This window comes from Acromyrmex echinatior, chromosome 2 (genome assembly GCF_024713525.1).
Source record: "Acromyrmex echinatior isolate Ae372 chromosome 2, ASM2471352v2, whole genome shotgun sequence".
NCBI lineage: Eukaryota > Metazoa > Arthropoda > Insecta > Hymenoptera > Formicidae > Acromyrmex > Acromyrmex echinatior.
The window spans coordinates 21,193,212-21,216,752 of NC_141853.1; the positions used below are offsets into that span (position 1 = coordinate 21,193,212).

General features: G+C 37.1%; 1 protein-coding gene and 1 long non-coding RNA gene across 2 annotated transcripts in view; both read left to right on the forward strand.

Moving 5' to 3' along the window:
• Positions 1-10,986, forward strand: part of Toll-6 (Toll-like receptor 6) — a 52,688-nt gene extending 41,702 nt beyond the window's left edge. The window contains exons 2-3 of the mRNA XM_011052078.2: positions 10,337-10,407; positions 10,817-10,986. The gene's annotated coding sequence lies outside the window, so the exon portion shown is untranslated. The remainder of the gene's footprint in view (positions 1-10,336; positions 10,408-10,816) is intronic.
• LOC147910626 (uncharacterized) overlaps positions 1-23,541 on the forward strand; it is a 172,149-nt gene that overhangs the window by 89,522 nt on the left and 59,086 nt on the right. The window contains exon 2 of the long non-coding RNA XR_015544043.1: positions 12,237-12,614. This is a non-coding gene — a long non-coding RNA (uncharacterized LOC147910626). The remainder of the gene's footprint in view (positions 1-12,236; positions 12,615-23,541) is intronic.

The following is a 23,541-nucleotide window of genomic DNA, read 5'->3' on the forward strand; positions in this document are numbered from 1 at the left end:
CCTCCTCGACTTTGCCTCCTTTTCTGTCGTTCCCGTTAGTCGGCGAAATTGTTCCTTTCGTTCTCTTCGATCGGCAACGTCCATTCGACAATCTTTTTGTCGTCAGCGCGACGAGACGAAACCAACTCGATGTTGCGGCACGCATCTCTGGCGATTTCCATTCCGCTATTTTCTTCCGTTTTCTCTCCCTCGGCCCCAGCTCGCTTTGTCCGCTTGCCGGCCGCGCGTTAGCCAGGTCAATTTTGCGATTAAGCAATCTGACGCTCGAACGGCGATAGTAATGACGGTGGAAAAAGAGAGGAAGAAGAGAGAGAAGAGGAGGAGATCGAACCGGTTCGCGCGCAAGTTACGACTAATTTAAAACGGCGCTCGTCTCACGCACGCGGAAGAGCAGAGGTTTCACAGCGGATCACGTTTATTACACGACACTCTTCATACGTCAAGCGTGCGTTTTTCGCGCAGAATTATTTATTGAAAGTTGACCGTCCGTTCGCACGATGAAATCCGTCTCCTGACGCTTCACGTTTGTTTCCCGTGGAAAATTGTGTTTACGTATCGCGTTAGATATTGGATCACGCTGTTCGCATCGATCGAAATGTCCATAGTCCTGAAGCGATGCCGGATGCCCATTGGATCGATTCGCTGAATAAACAGCGTCTACCGTGCAACGAAAGCGAATCCATCGATTCGATTTAATGATGCGAGAGGCTTACTTGGAGTATCGTTTCCGAAGTGCTCTTTAACATTTCTTTATTCCGCTTCAATGGTTGACTAGTTCACAATTAACTTCCGTATACAGCTTTGTAATGTATTCATGATTTAAAGCTACGTATCAAAGTTTGGAATATCCTAAACAATTCATTGATTTGGTTTTTTTTTTAAATATATAAAGCTTATTTAAATTTGTGAATCTATTTTAGCAATTTTTGCAGAAATATATTTTTTCTTTTAATATCGTAGAATAAATTAAGAAGTGCTTGGCACTTCAATGTCGAAGCGTCATGTTTTTTCGATCATCGGTATTTGGATATTAAAAATAAATTATGCTTTGAGAACTGTGATTAAATAGCAAAAGTTGAGATTTTAATTTATCTTTTAACAGAATTTTAATTCGATGATCAGGAAGATTTGAAAATTAAAAAATAAAGTGAAAAAGAAAGCAATTTAACGTTATCAAATTATCGTTAAGGAAATACAATTTTTGGATAATAAAGAAAAGAAGTGACTACAGTTCGCGAATATCGTAATAATGTCGTCGATTGAAAATACAAAGTAATATATGAAAGTATGGTTTTTGCGCGATCAATACTTTATAAGCGTCTATATAGCGATTATGATCGAGAATAAATAGAATAGACGGCATGGCGGCACCAGGAAACGTTTTGGAACCTTCCGGAAGACTTTTCCCCGCACGACAAAGAACTTTTCGCGACACTGAAAGCCGAGATGCAAGTTTCCTCCTCTTTGCGTTCCTGTGCGCTTTCGTGCTGCCGAAGTCTGTGAAAGAGAAGTCGACTTGGTTTTAAATACAGCAACGAAGTAACCGTACAACGCGCTTGTTGCCATCGCGTCATGATGTAAGGGTAAGCTGAGAGCGAGCGAGTAAGCAAGCGAGTTTTCCGCAGACTTTCTCAACTCTGCTACAACGAGGAACCTTCAATTTTAATGAAGCAAGCGCAGAGTGGGAGAAAGAGAGAAAGAGGAAATATACAAGGGAGTAAAGGCGTCGCCGTGGCCCTCTCGGCTGAAGAAAGTTTCTCCACGGATCGCTCCCTGAAATCCTACCGGGGGCGAATATTTAGAGCCGCTCTGAATATTTCGACCCGAAGTTTCGCCCGAAAATACGCAACGACCCGCCTCCGGAGCGCCCAATGTTGGCGAAAGAACCCGGAATAATATGAAGAGCGACTATTGAGAGTCCGCTATTAATTCGATCGGCGCGGACGCGATCGTATCCGGTTATAGAAGCATACACGAACGAACAGTATTACGTCGCGTTGGTATAATAACAGCGGCGTGGGCACGATAATAACGCGCCGCGCGTGAATTTTGTAGAATAATCCGGTCGGATAATAACGGCTCCGATCTCTCGTGGATGCTGGCGCGACGAGTTCAATCGTCGAATCGCGATTCGGTTATAATCACGGCAGCGCGATGTGTTGCCTTTAGATATTCGAACGAGATGTCGCGCGTTTTAATTCACACTACTATTTCATGGTACCATCGTGTGTGGCTGATCGTGTTACTAGAAACGGAATCAACGTTATTACAGGGAATACAGGAATTCAAAATTATACGTTGTGTGATTCTATGTTATTATATAAAGTGTCAAATCAAAAGAGAGACAGACAGACAGACAGACAGAGAGAGAGAGAGAGAGAGAGAGAGAGAGAGAGAGAGAGAGAGAGAGAGAGAGAACAGATGTAGCTTACCACTCTCAATTTGATGCGGATCACTATTCATTAACAATTGAAGAAAAAAAAATTCAACTGGAACACTTAAAATATAAAATACATAGCACGTTTCAAAATTTTTAAAGTTTAATTTTAATTAAATTAATTGATAGATTATTTAATCAATTAATTTTAATCTACTAGAAGCTATATAGTTCTTACTTCAAAAGTGTCTAAAGAAAACAAATTTTTTGAAAAAGGGGAAAAACTATTTTTTAACACTTGGCAGAAAATTATTACAATATTAATTAAATGATATTGGCAATAATCTTTTTTGTCATTTTGGTTTTACAACCTCTAAAAAAATTATTCTTTTCGAGTTGTAATAATTTTGATGATTTTTTTTTTAACTAAGTTTACTTTTTATAATTAATAGAATGTTTTATTTATGATAATAACTCGAAAACGTTTCTTGAAATAAGTCACTTTTGAAGTAATAATAAGAGAGCGATATCTGTAAATTAATTGGGATGAGTTTAATAATGGTTTACATAAACTTAATTGCGCTTTACACCTAAAGTCCAAAATGCCTTATATTATCTCACGAGAGAGAAGTTTATAATTTACATATTAATTTAATACAAATACAAACATAAAGGAGAAAGGTTCGGTGTAATAGAATATTAATATATTTTGGTTCCACGGGATCGTCCTTCGGCGCAATAAAACCAGATCGATTAATCGAGAGATTTCCGTGGCACAACATAACTCGCCAAAAGATTGCCTTGAGAAATCTGATTCGAGAGTTCTTTTAGCACCGATGGACACGGTGGATAAGAATACTGGGGGATTTATGGCGAGCGAATGAGTGCGCCGCCGACGTCGGCGAAAAGTCCAGATTTTCGTCTGATACTTCTTCATGGCGCGTATACGCCTATCCCACCGAGGTCGGTCGGTCGGTCTTAATTAACACACTCACGTTATATCCTCCCCTGGGCTGAATGGTTGAAACAAAGGATAGCGCCCGCTTTGTTCCTCCCATCGACGAAGGCTCTTTCGCACGGTCGCTCAGCTCGTGGATAGGGCGTGTCCGCTCGCATAAGCTCCCTTCGGAACCAGTTTCACTTGTTTGTAAACATACGGGAGGATTTCCATTCACCCGGAGGTATTCCGCCTCAAGACCACATCGTCGCGCACGGTCCATTTCATTACTTCTCGACGGGAACTCAAATCGTCATTGTAGTTCGCTAGAAAGTTCCGCGCCGCTGCGAATCGCCAATACGGTCGATGTTCGCGTTAGTTTGTTTCTCTCTTCCTTTTTTCCTGTCTCCTCTCATTTTTCTCTCTTTCTCTTCTTTGTCTCCTCTCGGCTTTTCTGCTTAAAAACAATTCGTCGTGTCGCCGAACTCGCGCGTAAAACGAACGGAGGCAACTCTCACCAAGAAGGCATCTCTCGGAAGCGAGTAAAACCTCGAGTTGCAAATTGACTCGTAACGTTTACAGGAAATCCGCCGGCCTCTTCTCTCACTCTATTCGCCTTCGACGAAGCGAACACGTCGTCGTCGTACTACCGCCGGTCGCGCGCAAGGATATAATTTCATTTTCCGCTCTTTGAACGCTTTGTTTTGCGGATTATTCACGCCTCCATCGGTTCACGCTCGGAGATTCCTTTCCGAGGAAAGGCCTGTTCCGCAGTCTTTCGCATTATAGCCCCACTGACTCCCGAAACGATCGACGACGGCCTTAAGTGAGCGGATTTAGAAATTGTAAGAGCTGAACGCTCTTATTATTTAAACCATCGACACTTCTCTAAAAAAAAAAACAAAAAAAAAACAAAGCTGACTATTACAAAGGTCGAAAATTCGAATGAAAATGAAATTTATTATCTTATCTTAATAAAGAAAATTAAGTTGGTAATTAGTAGTCTGAAATTAACAATGTTATGCATTATTACAAGGAGGGAACATAAAATTCTTTAACCCTCTGGAACTGACTCCAAAATCTGTATAATACAGTTGACGTTGGGTCTATAAAACTCATTTAATTTATGTTAATTAAAAGGTTTATTTAAAAGCACTAATTAATTTTTTGTTAAGTATTTTTAATTGTTTATTACTTTGACTTGTGTCTGCGCTTTATTGAGAACTGTACCATTGTTTATACTTATTCATAATTGTATTGTTTTTCATTTTACTTTCATTTTTAATATTGTGTAATTTTTAATTTTCTTTTATTATATTTAGTTAGTATTGTACTATTTATATTTAATTTCAATAGTTATATTATTTGTAAGTTATTTTAATTTGAAATAACTGATATTAAAAAAATGAATACTGAATATATTTTAAGAATAATTAAAAATTGTAGACGTAACTTAAAAAAAATTGAATATTGTTTAACATTTTTTAAATTTATAGTTAAGTCAGTCCACAATAAACTCATCATCTTTGAAGGATTAATATCCCAAAATAAATACAGAGCATAAGATATAAAGCATAGATTATCAATTATTTTTATAAATTAGATAAGTAATAATACATAAAAAAATTGAGATATTCGTTCAGATGCGAATCGGAGATAGATTTCAAATAATATATAATACAATCTGTTCGGCGGATGACAATTGCATTTCTCACAAATAGACATCTCACGCAACCCCGTCGGGGTTTATTGCCGGACGAGATCTTCTGTCCGCGTACGCTACAATTTAAGTTATCCGCAGTTCTCGCGTTTCCCAAGCAGCACTGCGTCGGCTCTAGAAAACACAAAGGAGTGTCCATTTGCCATCTGATAATAATTGGAAAAGTTATCGTCGGGATGGAGTTTTGCCCGCAACTAACATTTTCTCTCGAAACTATTCCGGCCGATGTAAAATGGAGAAACTTTCGCATCAAGGAATAACTTCCGCCGCTTTTGAATGATATTACTTCTTTCCGCCCGCAAATTCCCAGGAAGTGCCTCCGCGGCTTCTCGGAGGGACTTAAACGCGCCCAGTGATTTGTCTAGGCGGGAAGAGGAGAGCTTTCCACCGTCGTGTATACCGAGGCGCGTTACTCCTGAGAAGAGAAACTTGTTGTTCGTGAAATATAGAATATTTAATCTGTCGGATGGTGGGTTCCGCTTGGCGGTTTCATTCTAAAACCGTATTTTGAGGTGCCGGTTCAAGCAGCTTGATAGCGTTACCGTTTCGAGAACTAAGATGCTTTTAGAGGGCGGAATCATGGATCCCCAAAGTGTTAAATGATAACAATCGCTGAGCGAATTTGCGTCGAGGATCAAAAAGATGGCGAGACATTCGGTTCTTCACGGAGTCGCATTAAGCTTGATCTGCGATAAAGACTTCACGACCGTCCGCAGAGCAGAATTTATATCTTGGAAATTGCAATTTTAACTTTAATTCCGAGTTCTTTCGCGAATTCTCGGATAATTTTTCTTTAGAAAAGATTATAAAATATCATCAGTTTTTTAATATTAACTATTAAATAGTATTTAGTAGGTAAAATTTTTAATTAAAAAATTGTATTAACTGTAAAATTAAAACTATCATAAACTTGATGATGCGCGTTGATAATTTACGATTGAGTTTAAATGAAAAATAAGACTTTGTTATCTAATTGCATCTAAAAATGTCGAAAATTCTTTATCGTTTAAAATCAGTGTTCTTATTTTAGCCGAGGAAAAAATTATTATCCAAGCACATTCTATTATTACCTTTATTATATAATTACGCAAGAAAATATAATTACACGATCACAATCATGATATATAAATAGCGATTATCGGGAATCGTTTATTATAAACAGAGGCAAAAAATTAAGAATAGTAAAATTACAAATTTTAATTTTGCCTCACTGAAAAATATCGGAATAAATTCGCAGTTTGCAGTTAAAGTTGATTGCAGTCAAATAAATTGCTCGTGAGTTTGTCATTCGTGTCTTTTTAGTCGAATATTGTGATCACGTAATTCCTTGGGAAAAGGAAGATAAGAAATTTTCTCGGGGATCTGCCAAAATGATGACTACGTAACTTTTTTCAGCGCAAAGCAATGACGTTTGATTGGTTAAAATTCGGGTGAAATTTGAAAGGTTGAAATATGAAAATTGAGAAAGTTCACTGATGATCGCATGATTGACTCCGGAGACAGAATGTGTGCCATCGACAGAACGCAGATCACTTGCGAAGCGCAAGTAACTTGTAGGGCATGCTTGAAGATTTTATAGAAAGTTGAATTATCCTTCAATCTTTCCCTCAATCCAGCAAATCCTCCAACGAAAGGAAAATTCCATCAAAATCTCGATATATAGTGGAAATGGATATTGTTATTCTGCAATAATAGAAGAAATTCGGTGAACGTCCTTATTATTCGCTAGTGGTAAATTCAGATTCAAAGAGAACGGGCGAACAACCGCTCTTGGAGTCACTGTTAATTTTCGATACATTTGCGGGAACGGAAAATCGACAGATACGCCGAAGCTTATGCGCCGCGCACGGCACATCGCGAATCCGACGCTTTCATTACCCAGCCAAATTGAATTTCACGAGGATTGTGTTACTTTGCCGCCTCGCGGCTCTGCTATTTCCATTTTGGTCAACTATCCGCGAATATAATGCTGTAGCAGTACCCCAAATGTTCAGTTCGTTTATTGCTACTTGACGATGGTTTGAAGTGCAAGAAGAAAATGAGATTTGCAACGATGCGTGAATGATTTTCCAGCGAGAAAAAAAGAGAAATCAAACATATATTAAATGCGAATAAAACAGCATTTGATATCTCTTTGGTTGATGTTTTGAATTAGTGAAAATTCCATATGCAAATAATTTTTTAAGGAACCGCGACAATGTACCTACAAAATATCATATTTATTTTTCATTACTATACTAATATATGAATTTTATAAAGTTTTTTTACTGTTTAAATAATCACTATTCAACATATCATTTATATTTTAAAGTATCGGTTTTAATGTATTTGAGAACAATATATTATAATACAATATATATTATAAAAAAGATTTTTTAATTAAATTCGCTCAACAATGTCTTCAGCAAACATACTGAGAGATTTTATTAAAAGATGATTTTATGGAAAGACTCCTTTTTAATACGCGTTGAACACATATTTATCGATCGCTTTTGAAATTCTCGTTTTTTTCATAGCAAAAATACTCATTGTTTCGTGACAAAAAAAAAAACGTTTCAGGAAACGAATGAAAGAGCGTTTCAATCACGTCCCTAACGGCGTTCGGAGTGTCCGCACCCCGACGCGTTAAATAATCGTCGTGTCGGTCGCCGATTGTGATCGCGTTATTACTTTCAATCGACGTAATCCGGAGCGCCAATCGCGGCCGCATTGTGCCAGGGCACGCACTGACGAGTTGACGCGTCATTTACGGAAATTGTAAACGCTATGAAATTCTCGCGGCTCGCGTACAGAGCGGATCGACGAGGAGAAGGATTAACGATCGACATCGCGCGCATCGCGTCGCTCCAGTCACTCGGAACCGCCAATAGCGCGGGAATCCAATCGGACCTTGGTATTCCGGTTGTGTCCTGCCACCGTTACTACTGTTGCCGAGCTCCACTCGGTCAAGAGTGATTTTTCGCAATCAATAACTTTGCTGTTTACGCATCGTTTCCTGTGTACCGCCGCTCTCTTCGCTGCCCCCGCGGGCGCGGTGTTGTAATTACATTTGCACCGTGCGGCGCGGCGCCGCAAAGCTTTCAGAATTCTCCTGACGGAATTTCATCGATCCACCACCCGGTTGGTATTGGTACGATCATAGAGGCGACCGGTCGTTGGCACATATATAATAAACGGGGCGACTCCATTGCTAGACGAAGGACGGCACGGCGCGACCGACTATTTGTTGCTTCTTTGAACGTTTAATTAAACTCGTGCGCGGATGCAAGCCAATTTCTCTTATTTCATTCGATTCTCCCGACCACGCCGGCAAGTAGAAACGAGTATCGCTTCTGTAACAACCCTTCCTTTCTCGTGTCGCATGCTGTTACCTAGACGTGTTATATATACGAAACTGCACATAAATCTGATCTTCACCGTCTACTTGGAAGAGAAATTATTTTGTCTGCGAATTTATAACATGTATATGTATGTGTAACAAACATGTAGATAATATCTTTTTAATTATGTTTACAAACTTGCAATATACAGAATATTTAAAATAAAATTATTGTCAAAAGAAATAACATACATACATACATATACATGTACATAATTATATTTAAGCAAAAAAGATTTTATATCGACACATTTCATATTTTTCTATATATTGAATTTCTATTGTTTCTACACTGCATTTTGCAAATGAAACTTAATTATACACTTATTTTGTACAAACGTTTGTCCTAGAAAGTCATAAAGTATTGCACATAAAATTGCAATTAATATTTAATATTCTACATTTAATTCTTAGATATTTTTCCTACAATGATAGAATGTTTTTTGAATTATTATTATATTAAAATTGATTGGACTAAAAATTAATTACGAGAGATCCGAGTTTAAATCTCGGCTGAGATAATATTTTTCGCAATAAAATTATTTACAGGTCTCAAGATGTTTATCAGTATCATATTAATATCTTTCTAAGATGCCCATTGATGAGCATTAATATTATTACATTTAATATGTAATATTATTCTCTAATTGTGTGTAGAATTAGATTTCAAGATTAAAAATTAAATTTAAATTTGTCAATTATTTAAGCATTAAAAATCCGGTTCGATTGTTTGAGGCCTTTACTGCCTGTTTATTATATATTCACATTACAATCTTGAGTACTTTGTGTTAAAAAATTATTAATTTATACAAACAAATAATAAAGACACTTTAATAATGATTTATTCGTATAGTAATTGGAGAGGCATCTTCGTCTTTTTGAAAATCGGGGTTTTGTTGTCCACCTAGGTACAACTACATGTCACGCCACTGTGTCACTCGACACGTTCACCGAAGCGTAACACAGTTCGAGCCAGCAGAATTTCAAAACGACGGACATTTCCGCCGCAATGTCTAGCGCTGCTTCGGCCATGACACTGCACAAATGTGTGGCATCGGTTTTTCGTGCGTACTCGCCACACTCCGCGTCGCGCAAAAGAATCTCCCTGATACGATGCGACGTGGCGGCGGCGCAAAAAGGAAATGCATTTTGACACGGAGCACAACCAAGCGGAAGTTTAAATGCATTTCTAAAACCACGGAGAAACTTTCAGCCTCACGTCGCCCACGCCCGTCGTGGGAAAAATTAAAAAATATAACTTGTTAAAACTACACAGTAGCGGAAAAAAGTTTAATCCTGTATTCAAAAGAGTCTCTCAAGAATATAACATTTCTTGCAAAATGCAGTACGCCAATTCTCTAATTCTCTGTTTATTTTCATTGTGTGCTTTTACTTTTTCACGTACTGTATCTTTCGCATTTAAAAAACAAATGAATGTGACAATCTTGTTACGTTTAACTGGAGGAATCCTCAGGTAAAAGATTGACCGTTCAAACAACTTTTGATTGGCCATATTCAGAACAGCGCTTAAGATGAAATGAGATGTATTTATCTCGTTCTATCTTAAATTTGGTTCATCATATTTATTTCATTTAGCCAATCTATAATACGCAAAGGATGATTTTGAAGGATCTAAAAATTTAACTCTATACAGATGTGCAAATAATTTTAGACCAGCAAAATAATTATGTAGGACTCTCAAATTAATTATAAGAATGTCCAAACTTTTTGCAGCATTGCTAATCATTTCTATGGAATTATTTTGCTGACCCAATAAAATTATTTTTAGGTTTGTGTTTAGTTAAATTTTTAGATTTTTCTGTGTACTTGAGGATCTCTACATTTAACTTGTCATTGTCATATTTATTTTCACATAATAATCGTTGAGCATCAAATAATTTAATATAATCTTTCTTGTTTCAGATGTCAACTATTTCCAAAAGTATTATTGAATCACGTTATGCAAGGAGTATTCGGAAATTGCAGTGAGGAAGGTAAGTCGTTTTTTAATAAATTATTACAATATAAAATATCAAGGAACATGAATATACATATATTTCTCGAAATATACGTGATCGCAGTAATAATCGGCTTTGGTACTGTAATCGTACTCCATCTGTGCAAATGAAGTAATATAGTACACATTTCCAGCGATTACATGGATAATGATTGATCGCTCGCTTATTGAAATTCATTACAATAATAAACCGCTCTATTATTATCATGGATTTATTAACGCAATATATTGTTAATGAATCATTCTTTCTGCGTGATCAATAATTGCATCACATATTGCGTGCGACACAAAGCGATTATTCGTTTGTTAAAGTGCATCTTGTCTAGTAAAAGCAATTAATGGAAATCGTTTCGCATAACTCGTATCCTTTGTTTTTTTTGTTACAGGATTCCTGACTGCTGCGACTTTTCTCTCTACTTATTATCAGAAGCATTTCTTACTATTGCAATGTAACCCGTAACACGGTGTCCGAATAAATAAGCGGTTATTCGTATTTTTGAAAATCGTGATAGCTTCGTAGTGAGCAAATGTAATTAGCGCGAGAAAAAAAAGCAAATTGGAGCATACTATCTGTAACTCGTATTGCAACGAAGTAACGTTTTTTCCTCTTTCTACTCGATGATAGTTTAATCGACGATAATCGATTTATTCAAGTTCTTCGGTAATTCTCTTGTTTAGTCGAAAGCGGAGATCGATGTACATAGCGAGAGTTTTGTATATTTGTAAAATAGATAGGGCATTTTATTATAAATATATATATATATATATAAATATAAATACATAAACAATAAAGTTATTTATATATATTTTAATCACAAAAGGTAAAGCGTACTTCTTTTTCTCATCCTGGCACACTCGGGCGATTTGCTTCGCCGTCGCCGTCGCCGTCGCCGTCGTCCGCATCTCATTGTTCCGTTAAGCGGCGGGGCGGAGGGACTGACCGGGTAGATTGCGACGCTTAATTTAAAATTCTATCAGCCGTTGTGTGTATAATGTATATCCATTTGTACAAAGTTACGTGAGAACATTAATATCATTAACATCGACGAACGGCCGATTCGTTTATTTGAACCTTCCGCCCCGCGAAGTCGGCAGTCAACGTCAAGTCGGCAGCAAGTCAACGGCGAAGTCAACGCCAAAAGCATTTAAATATTATTACATCCGACATAACATTCGCCGCCGCGCGTCGATGATTAATAGGGATACTCCGCGTAGCGTGACGTCGAGTAATATGTGCGCATTGTAATAATAATAACTCAGTACGAGAGGCATAAATTCGCGGATGGGTTAATTAGTACAAATTACTGCGGTATCAATTCTCGCCTGCTGTTATATTGCAAGCGATCCGGCGTGGCGTAGTCGCGCGGATCGGTGAATTAATTTTGTTAAGTCATGTCTTGCGACGCCGAGAATTGTAGAGAGCTCATCGAACGAAATCGAGACTATGTGTAAATATTAGTTTTCTGTTGTATTGATGTACCATAATTGTATTAAAAGCTAATGTCCCATTTGTAAATGTTGCTGCCCGTCGAGGCAGCAGCAATTAACGGAGATTATTTGCGTTTCGCAATAAAAGAAAAGGCTACAGTGACAACAATGGCGTCCTTAACTTACCCAGAAACGAATTCTTTACCCGGGAAAAATATTTAATTGTTCTTTCCTTAACTTTGTTACGCGAACTTTCGGTATTGAAACATCTTTTTCTTCCATGCACGATGTCTGCTTTGTAATAAAGTTAAATAAAAAAAAAAACTTGTTTATTTTATATACATATGTATACATATATTTCACTGTTTCACTTTTCAGATGTCATATGTTATTGGATCGTTGGAAGGCACCAAAGACGTCTTAACAGATTTTAGATTAAGAGATACGTAAAATATTCCTCCGAAAAATACTACCGTAACGTTTTTTGATTCGAAATTTTCCTCACACCGCACTTTTGTACATATTGTTGTACGCTTCCTACAACATAAAGAGGAAATCTTCGCGCAGTTCTATTCACGACTTGACGAGGAGAAGGGATTATTCACATACCTGGAAAGCAGTTTCATATTTTTGAAATTATTTAAGTTCTGAGAAAAAAATATTATGGAGCCGTACATGGCTGGCAGCGTAATAATATCCCAAGAAGAAATTTAATATCTTCGATCTTCCTGCTATCGACAGTTTCACCGATGCCAAGTAGGTACTTTTTTTTTACGCTTTTAAAGATCAGCACAAAATGGAGAGCAATTAAATCTTTTAATCGAAACAAAATATGCATAATGGTCACAACTTATTACAGAATATTTTTAAAGTGTAAATTTGCGAAATTTTTAAACAAACTTGGAATTTTTCAACCTTTCCTAATAATGAAATTTCAAAATTTAAACTTTTAGCTTTAGTTTATATTCAAATATAAATAGCAAGTATAAATATAATGATGATATGTAAAGTGAGAAGAGAAACAAGTATAGAGTGAGAAAAAAAATAAATTTTTTATTGTCAAGATGAAGGTAGACCTACATTAAAGGGAACAATTCCTATTGTCGACTTATAAAACGAGCCATGCGAATCGCTTTCGCGATATCCGCGAATGAATGCAATGCGAGATCGATCGCGATACAATGGCGACAGATCGCTCCTTCGTGCGGGCTCACCTTTCGGATCTCGATCCTCGTCTCTCTCCCGCCCCACTTTTGGTTGCCATTTGTGTCGTGCAATGGAGTGCACTGGTCCTGACAGCACTTCAGTCCCCCTGCTTTCGCTTTGTCCGCCGCTCCGCTCCGACAATGAGACTCGGCTTCGCGATATGAATGAATCCTTCCCAAGCCCCGGGTACATCCCCCTCGGGCTGGAAGTGCTGCAGGTCCCCTCCCCCTCCCCCTCCCCACGCACATCCGATTCCCGGCGTACCGGGAATACCGCTCAGAGCACTGCCAGAGCCCGCTCATATTTCCTCCAATAAAGTCAAACGTTCTCAGGCATGACCCCTTCCGGCGGATCAACTGGCGATTCGTCCATATCGACACCTCAGGCGCCTCTCGAGCGTTACGTATCCTATGCGTTTCATTTGAAAACGATATTTCGAGACTAGGGTTCCTTCAAGATTATTTTCATAATAGATATCTCATTATAGATTAAGCGAGCTCACTGTAATTTAGTTTGCGTTATGAAAATTATCTTGTTTTTGAGCTTAAATCTGATAAATTTTTTTTTTTTTTACTTTCAAATTGCAACTTTTCAAGGCTGATTTTATTTCTTGTAATCTTTTAATATTAAACGTTACACGGTGTGAGGAGTAATTTAATAACGCTCAAATTGTTGGAGAATAAAAAACCGGATACATTTATATTATTTATAGAAATTGATCGTATTATAAACGGTGTAAATATAATAACTCTAATTTACGTAACGTGATAAATCGACGCACATATTTTCAAAGATAGCATAGATATATATATTTCAAACAGGAAGCGAATATGAACAAAAACGACTTTTTTTTAAAGAGTGCACCTGTATAAAAGTTGCAGGTTTATTTATACCTATCTAATGGATTCTATCGAGCTTTCCCGGAGTTTTTTCAGATGTGCTTTAACGTTCATGTCAATTTTGTTATTCGCTCGATCCATTAGCGCTCAACGTCACGCCCATGCGACGCTCAGTTTTCGCCAATTGCGATATTTTCATTTCGCGCTGCTTGCGGCCTCCAAAAACATACATCCATACGCTTTCGTTTCTCGTAAGGATCTTAGACCCAACGCATGCGCGCGATACAAACTATATTAACATCGCATAAAACCGGGGAATTGCGGCGAAATTTATGTGGTTATTTGTCCCCCCCCAGGTAGCTGTTACGTACGTCAAGGCGAATGGACTATAACGGTGGTCTATATATCTTCCCTTTGGTAGGTTGCTTTCTTTTCTCCCTTCGTCTCTCCTCGTTCGGCGTCAAACCCCCAACGAAAAAGGGCTCACCGATGGGCGAGGCCGCCGTCTGGCCAGGAGCCTGAAAACGGTACCAGATAATAAGACGACCATTTTTTCTTATTTCCGGTAAAGCACGCGAATACTGATTTATTTCGTGGCACGCGCAGCAAAAGTCGTCGACGCCAAAAGTATATTCCATTTCCTCGACGTCGCGGCCGTCGCTCGAGATACCAGGCAGATATGGCGGGCACAGGGGGCATCTCGTCTCGCATCTAGCTGACGTTGATGTTCATTTAATGATAATGTCGACTATCGCTTTTCCCCTTCTCCTTCTTTCCCGGTTGGAAATACTTTTCTCCATCGGAAGATCGAGACTGTCGATATCCATTGCTGGCGTCTACGTCTTTCTTGTTTGTTCCATCTGCTACATCGGCGCGTTCGTGGTATTTTCAAATGCATGATGAACGAGCTTTCATTATCATTACGTCTCCGCGCGGATAACTCAATCTGATCGATCGCCATATCTCATCCCGATCTCACGTCGATCCGGCTGTTATTAACTGCTGACGCAACAAGAACGCTAGGCGACTTTACGGCTACTAAAAGTTGCGCGAAAGACTAATTAAGACGCGGGCAATCATTATGCGGTATAAAGAACGGTCGAGATTAATTGCTCAAGTTCCGCGCTTGCATGAGGCGAAGAGTCGACGAGGAGTCGCACTCTCTCTTTCCTTGCTCGAGCACGATGCAATAATAGCGTAAATTGCAACGTAATGAATACAGCCTGACAGAAAGTAACGAAGCTCGTCGACCACTTCTCTATTCCGCTTGTGACGTGATCTACAGCGAATAGAGACGGCAGTGTATAAACGCATGCACGTCGTTGGAGACCCGTGAGAAGTACGAGCGTTAAAAGCGACGCGCTTTATTGTCCTCGCATTCTCGCCAATTAATTAGTTTCATCGTGTGTCAGTATTCGTACACCGTGATTGTATTTTTATAATTTTGACACAATTTCCTTTTTATCACGTAATGAGAGATAAACTTATTTTTGACAAACAGCCTTCGTATTTAAAACGATGTGACGTAGTTGTTGAATCAAAAGACATTGATTTTCGCAAATTAATTAACGCATTGTCTTTCCTGCAATAATTCCTTCTTGTAATATAAATGAACTGTTTCTTAGCGACTTCAATTCGGGGAATGCAATTAAACGTCGTACAATTTGGTCAGTTCCGTGAAAAGTAAATTTATTTTACGACGGTAAAGCAAAATCTCTCAGTTAATTTGTATTGGGAATAGAACGGTCGTTAGAACTCGGATCAACGTGAATCGCAAATAATTATTTACGACAATCACTAACGTAAACTCGTGCTTCATCGGTAGACAGGGAACGAGGAAGTACTGAATTATTTAGCAGGATTAATGTACTTCGTAGTCGTCGAGTTACCGTGACGTAGATATTACGTAGGCGCGAGGTACAGGAGATAGGTTTTCAAGCAAATCCGCGAGCCGGATCCAAGGTACACGTTCGAGGCTGCTGAGCGGTCCGCGTGCAGCGTACGTACCGTAGTGCATCTTCTACAATCTGCTTAGACGTGTGCACCGCATAATGCAGAAGCCTGCTGTGCGGCTTAACGTAAGTAAAGCGATTGCAGCAAAAGAAAGTAATAAGAATAATTATTCCCTCGTCAAGAACGATATTCTCGCACGACGTACATGGAGTGCGTGCTGTACGTCGTAACTGTATTTTGCAATTAAACGTCTATACAAATTTCAACCGAAATGTATGCGATCAATGTAAAGTTGAGCGAATATATCTCTCCTTTAATTAAATTTTTTTCAACAGTTTAAATTTGTACGTATTGTTTAAGTATTTTGAATGAAAAGAAAGAGATGCAATTGCGGAAATTATATTATAATTTTCCGAAATTGACGATGGTTTTACTGAACCTACTCAATTATAAATGTCAGAAATGTCAATTCAATTTTCTGTATGATACATCTACAAATTTGAATTATTTTTATTAAAATATTCTTAGTATTCATTCTTTTTATGCATATATTAGAAAAAGATTCTTGTTGCATTAATTGGAATTCTAATTGAATATGAATAAATAAGAATTTTTTATTGAATGTATTGTAAGTTCTAGTTAAAATAATTAAAATTTAATTAGAATTCTAATATGACTAGAATTTTCTGATTCGTTCATTTTCCTCAGACCAGAAATTTTTCTTGGTATATACGAGTTATGTCATTTTATAAGTTGCGTTAGTTCTTTGAAATTAATTAATGACTTTAAATTAATAATAAATCAAATGGGTCATAATTACAAATTCAACGTCAGTAATCTGTGTTACAAATTTTGGCGTCAGCTTCGGAGGATCAATAAACACGATTGCAATACCTCTCTAATAAAAGACTTGTCCAGAGTGTCAAATTTCTCATTTTCTTCTTCATTTTTTCCCCTCTCACTGCTTAAAAATACAACACGTAATGTGGCAACCCACATGTATTTCGCAGTTCAAGGCGTGAGGAATGTCGAAAATAATTGAGCTCGTCGACTCTACTCTCGGTTAGTTGTTGCGTTCGCTGTTGTAGTCGTGAGTGTTGCGAGTTGCCAGGAGTTACCGGCCGACAACTGCCGTATAAAAGCAAGCAACAGTGCCGTGTACAAAAGAAAAAAGTCGAGAAAGGCAGGCGCGGCGCGGCACCTTTTTTGAAGAATAAGAGAATGCGAGGGAATGCTAAGGAGCGCACGCGGGACTGGAGTACCGGAAGTTTGTCACTTTGTGTATCGAGGAAGAAAAATACTTCCATCAACATTCGAGTATCGCTTCTTTACTACTACGTTCTACATTAACATCATTTCTACGAGTATAATTCGCTGTGCATGCAATTCGATCTTTTTCCCCCTTATTGCGTATTTGAGATGTCTCGTAATTCGATATTATTCGTTAAGTCGTCGGGTTTTATTTTATAAATTATTCGTAAAAGACAGAATTTTCTTAAATTAGATTTTATACATATATATATATATATATCAAACCTAATTCTTAAAATAATATATCTACCGAATAATATCTCTACCGATGCAATTAATGTATTTAAAGAGTAAATTATTTTATTTTATTTATAGTATCCATCATAGTTCGTGACGCTTTCAATGATAACTATCCTTGTAAATTGGATCGTAATTTACATGATTTTCTCGATTCTATTCAAGTTAGCTCTTTCAGTTTGATTCAGGCATTTGTAACGCTAGTACATCATTGTGCGAGACAATTGCTAACGTACAGAGACAAGCTCATCAAATTATATTTTATTTCGCAATATGTGAGGCCGTTATCAATGGCAACCAGTTAAAAAGTTACAATTGAATCACAGTTTAAATTGCAGCAAAGCTGATGCATGCGAAAGCGACGTGCGTCGTTTAACAATTTTCCGACATTCGACGGCTATTGTTAACTTTTTACACGCGATATTGCACTGTTATTTAGCGAGTTTGCAATAGCCGCAAGTCATAAAGTAGAACACTTCGCTATAGCTTAGTAAAACATTTACAATAGCCGTTCTACTTAAAACGTACACGAATATTTTTTTGACGGTTTATATAAATTCCAATTTCTGCATAATTAACAGTGATGCTGAATAATTTTATCGCCGAATTACCTATACTTTATAAGAAATGTGACGTATATTTAAAATAATTTGTTGATTTTGTTGAAAGGATAAATATTGAAATACTTGTTAGAGCCACGAGATGCTCTGATGATCCTCTCGTCGTGACCAGAAAAATTTTATTTATTTTGAAACAGGTTTTTTTTTTTTTTTTTTTTAAATCAACGCGCATCATGAATTTTTGTCAACATCTATGGTTTCTCGTATAACAAAGCGACGTCCGTCACAACGTTATCTCTGAGAGCGTCGTGATTCTGCGGAACAGCGGTACATTAAGTACCAACCATAAGTATCCGTGATAAGTGACTGCCTGAAACATTTTAGACCGCAGCAGCACGAAAGTGCCGGAAGTATGCCGCCTTTGGCGGAAGAAGAATGCATACTGCGAATTGCCAAGTTGCAACTGTTGCGTTAGTGGTTCTCGTATTATCAACTCCGCCTCGCGATACAGCCGTCGAACTAGCTTTTCTCGTGTACGGGAGAAGATGGTTAAGCCGTCTTCTCTCTCGCCGCGCGCAATTGTGTATTATCTTTAATATTTTCTATGCGGCGCCACATAATGCCAGACAGCTCTTTGTGCGCCGCTCATCGGATCCGAGAAAATGATCTCTCCTCAACGACGACGTATGTCGTCAAAGCGTGCTCCAACGGACTTATTACTAGACTCCTTTGTGCAATATCCGGCGTTAAATATTATTTATATGCTTCCTGTTCCGCTCGATAGCAACGTCGAAAGTATTATCAGACTTTGTAATGTAAACTAGTTCGATGATATACAAGTTAATACGATATGAAACGTGCTGAAATATCTTTTGATATTTCTGAGATTGATAAATATGTTTTATTTTATGTAATTTCGTTACACACATAACACCCCAACATGTTGGATTACTGTCTCAAACATATTATAGAGAACAGCTCTTCGATTTGTCATGTGTATACCGCGATTCGATATACGCAACCACAATTTCCTATCTACGTTTACATGTTGATACACCCGCAACGATGATCGACCAGACGTGCCATTATTTGACAGGAAATACTGAGGTTCGTCAGTTCGTCAGTATGAGAGGGAAGGGAAGTACTCTCTCTGTATCAAAGTATCGTTATTACATAGCTCTGTGATCTCTTTGCTACATGTATAAATCTCGATTGCTGTTTGCATACTTTCTGTATATCGTTACGAATAGCAATCTCGCCTTATCTTCGATGTTGGCCCCGCCAACACATCGCGCATCTCGAAAACTCCCTTCGCCAATATCGTCGTGAAATTCCGCGAATCAGTGGTTCGCGTAATGGAATATGTACTATCGACGATACATTTAACGATTATGTAATCGTCTCTCGGACAACACGTGTACAGTAAACGATACGCCGAACGGCTTCGATACGATCGTTAATTGTTTTGCTCAAAGTACCGTGGGCTTTCCGTACGGTGAGATGCTAGACAATAGCGAACCGTGACAATATGGCGCGCAGTACTCACGGAAATAGTATTTAGCCGAACATGATATTTAGCCGATATTTATATTGTAGAGGAAAAAGTGATAATATAGCCTCTACTGCTAATGTGACTTTTCTGTTATAATCAACATTATCTCTTGCAAAAGATTTTTAAGTATTATTTTGTTAATTACTTTGTTCTTATAGACAGATGTCGAAGTTGTGAAATAATTGCCACACTACAACTGGCATGACCTTTTTGTTAATAATTGATGTTTGTATCTATTATGTTGTATATAAAAGGTTTTTTTGTATGGTTTTTAATATTAAGTTTAACGTCATTAAATTTTGTAAATAACGCGTTATCTTAAATTAATTTTTAAAGTGTTATTTTTTTATTTTGAGAAGACTTAAGTAAGCTTGAATAACTTCGAATAATTATATTTTCGTTGAGACATAATTAAATGTAAATTTTATAAATGTTTGTATTATTAATTTAATTAGGCCTTTTAACTAATGGGTAATGTAAACTCTTGAATTTTTAATAAAAAACATTGCAGAGTGTTATTTTTCGTTAAAAACTTTGTTATCATTTTGAAATGATTTTAAAAAGTCCCTAGAGGTATCTGCGAAGCGAAAAAGTGCTCATGGTAAACATTCACGAAGACAGGATCAACGCAAGAATATTGCTAGGAGAACATATTCATGAAAAGAACCTTCGAAATCTGATAATATCTCAATACTTTCAGAATTTTCTATGAATTTAAGCTATTCGGACTTCATAGGAAGTGCAAATAGATCCGAAGAAACCAGATTCTGTAAAAATATATGGATGGCCCATTTTACTATTACATCATAATGTCTTTTTTTATTTAAACAATTTTTCCCATTTATAAAATGTCTTAACCATTTCAAATGTATCTTAAACTTTAGTTAACTTAAATCAATAAATTACGATACGGTTTACGATATTATTGACTTAAATATTTTATAACTAAAAAAATAAAAAATTACATAAAAAATGAGATTATCACTTTTTCCTCTAAATATGGTTATGTAAATTTTTACGATATTATACTGTTCTTTCGCAATACCAAAGTTGTACATGTGCACGATGTGTACGCATTATAATACAAATATAATTATTGGAGTAATTTGCTTTAACATAAATAGATGGTATACTAATGGTAGTATAATTGTATTATGAGATTCTATCCTTCTAAGTTTTATAAACGTACGAAGACAAACAATATAATTTGATTCCTAGATATTTGCATATATTTTTCAAGCGAAAGCTTCTCGAGATTACATAGTCCTTCCTACAGAAATGCGCTACAGCTACCTTGCTTTATTTTTTGACCCAGTTTACTTTAGTAGTCTTCATAGTAAGAAAAGCTTCTGCATGAGGAAGTACAGGATCTCTGAAATCTGTTCCGGCACTCAAGAAAAGACTCGTTTCTCCCTTTTTTTCTTCATACATTCGTAATAAGAGGTATAAGCAGCGCTCGACGCTGGTTGCTATGATTGATTAAGCAGCTAATGTATATTCATATTTACGATGTGATATGACTCGAATTCCAAAGAGAAAATAACTGCGATCTTTTTACGACTTTTTTTATATACAATTTTATATCATTTTGCCGAAATATCCAATAATTGATTTTAGATAATCCCTTTTGAAATCAATATTTCAAAAATTTGAAACATCTTAATTCCTTACATACATGTTAAATTTATAGTATCAAATTTAATCTAATTAATAATCTATCGTTATTTTATAACTAAAACAATAGATAAATTTGACATTATATATTACTTTAGTATAAAATAATAATTTATTGGGTAGGAGCAGTGGTGACTTAAACTAGGTTAAATTTGACAGATTTTACAGATTGAACTGTATGTGCATATATTTCTGGGAATCGTGATAATGCATATTATTCATACGATTCTGGAAAATTTTGTGAAAAACTGAGTCTTTTCATGGTAATTTTGCTTACAATTCTTATTACGAAAATATTGCTGCGTAAAAAATTGAAAGTACATAAAAAGCTGATATGGAATGGACTATTTTTCACGAAGAAAGATATCGTTCAGTAAATCCTTATGTGTGTGTATATATATATACAGAACCTTTTTCATTACATATGAATAAAATGGCGAGTGTATAATATGCGAACACTCGACGACTTTGTGGCGATGGTCAAATTCTTTCGCATGATTTACAGAGAGAAGATATTCTTAGTATGCTCCATTTAATGCAAGGACCACAAACGCTATGGAATAAAATATGTGATATCCGTAAGAGTATGCGCAAGATTGAAGAGCGCGAGACCGGAATATCAAAATTTTGCCGGTTCGTCGAGGAAGAAAAATGCCTGGTATCGCCGCGACCGTGCATGACTCTTATATACAGTTGTACATCAGTTTCAAAGTATACAGTTAGCTCTTTCTCTCTCTCTCTCTCTCTCTCTCTCTCTCTCTCTCTCTCTCTCTCTCTATTCCGTATGTGAACTATCGCGTTTCTGACTATCTCGTATGGGACAACGAGAACATTCTTGTGGAAAGTTTATAGCATCTTTAGTTTGATTTGCTGGAATAGGCAGCAAGCGAAACACACCTTTGAGCTATTATTTTTCCGAAAGAGAATATTACAGATCGATTTATCATTTCTTGGACGATCTTTTTACATTTATATTCGTTCTACTTAAAGTATCTTTTATTAAATAAGTTCTGTATGATTCACTAAGGTACAGTTAATTACACACATTTTTCATATATTTTAATAATCAATATTATCAGTGATTGTCAATAACAACATATAAGGTATTAATGAGTTTTTATAATTTGTGTGATTGAACATACAAACGAAGAAGTTTTTGAAGGAGATAGGAAATCTTAAAATATTTTTAAAGTTAAGCGAAAGCTTAGCTTGGAGTTTTAATTCAAAATGTAATAACTGAATTATAAAATAGGATAGCCTTGTTCTAAGTTTTCCTTAAGAAAAAATTTACTTCGTGTTTGTCAGTCAAAAAATTTGTTTGCAACGCTTCCCGTATTCCCGAGTCTAAAATATTCATGTTTCATCTACAAAATGTCGACCTCCTGTATCTTATGTATTCACGAAGAACAAGGTACCAGTGAATGTACACCGAGGGGAGGAAGAATAATACGAATGCCAAATGTTCGTCAGTGTACTGTGGATGGAGTATATCTGATATACTATCGTGGTAACGTTGCTCTCACGACGTCCTGTAGCGTGGTCTTTAAAGCTGCTGCTGCTGCTGCTGCTGCTGCTGCTGCTGCTGCTGCTGCTGCTGCTGCTGCTGCTGCTGCTGCTGCTGTTGCTGCTGTTGCTGCTGCTGCAGTTGCTGCTCCGCTCTGCATAAGGCATTTGAATTGTTATGTGCATATTCTACGTGTATCTCCGTAACGCTCAAGACGTTCCAAAGCAATGCAACGCTATCAGTGATGTTTGCCTCACGGATGTGTTACGCGCATTATGAGAACATCTTGGGGGCGTTTCGAAAATCGACAAGAGTTTATTACCCGCGTACCGCGTCCCGTTATTAACGCATTAAGCTTCGACTGTGCAGCATTTTCTTATCTTTAAATTTCTATCATTTCTTCCGCATAATGCTCGTGATTTAAATCGGTCATTTTCATTCGCTTGACAAGCCTGACAAGGTTGAACGCTAAATAGATAGGACGAGTCAATCTTAATTAACAAGTCGACCTTTTCTTGGAACGTTTCTATTCTTTGTTACAGCTTTCAAACATTTAGTATTAAATATCTTGGTAATTATGCTGCCTAAAGTGTATAACAGAAAAGGAACACTTCCGTTCTGTACTTGACGTGAAAAATTAACTTGTTTAGTAATTGCTGCTTAATACGTACTGCAATGTATGTGCGTTGACCGTATCTCTTGATAATAGCGGTAAAGTCTTTGTTACTCGTTATGAACCTCCATACATGCTCCTCCAATACCCTTTATCCTCTAAACGAGGTTTCTGTCACCAAAGGTACATGCATTCTGGGTCAAGTCTTGTTGCTTTCGTGCTTTCCACTAACTT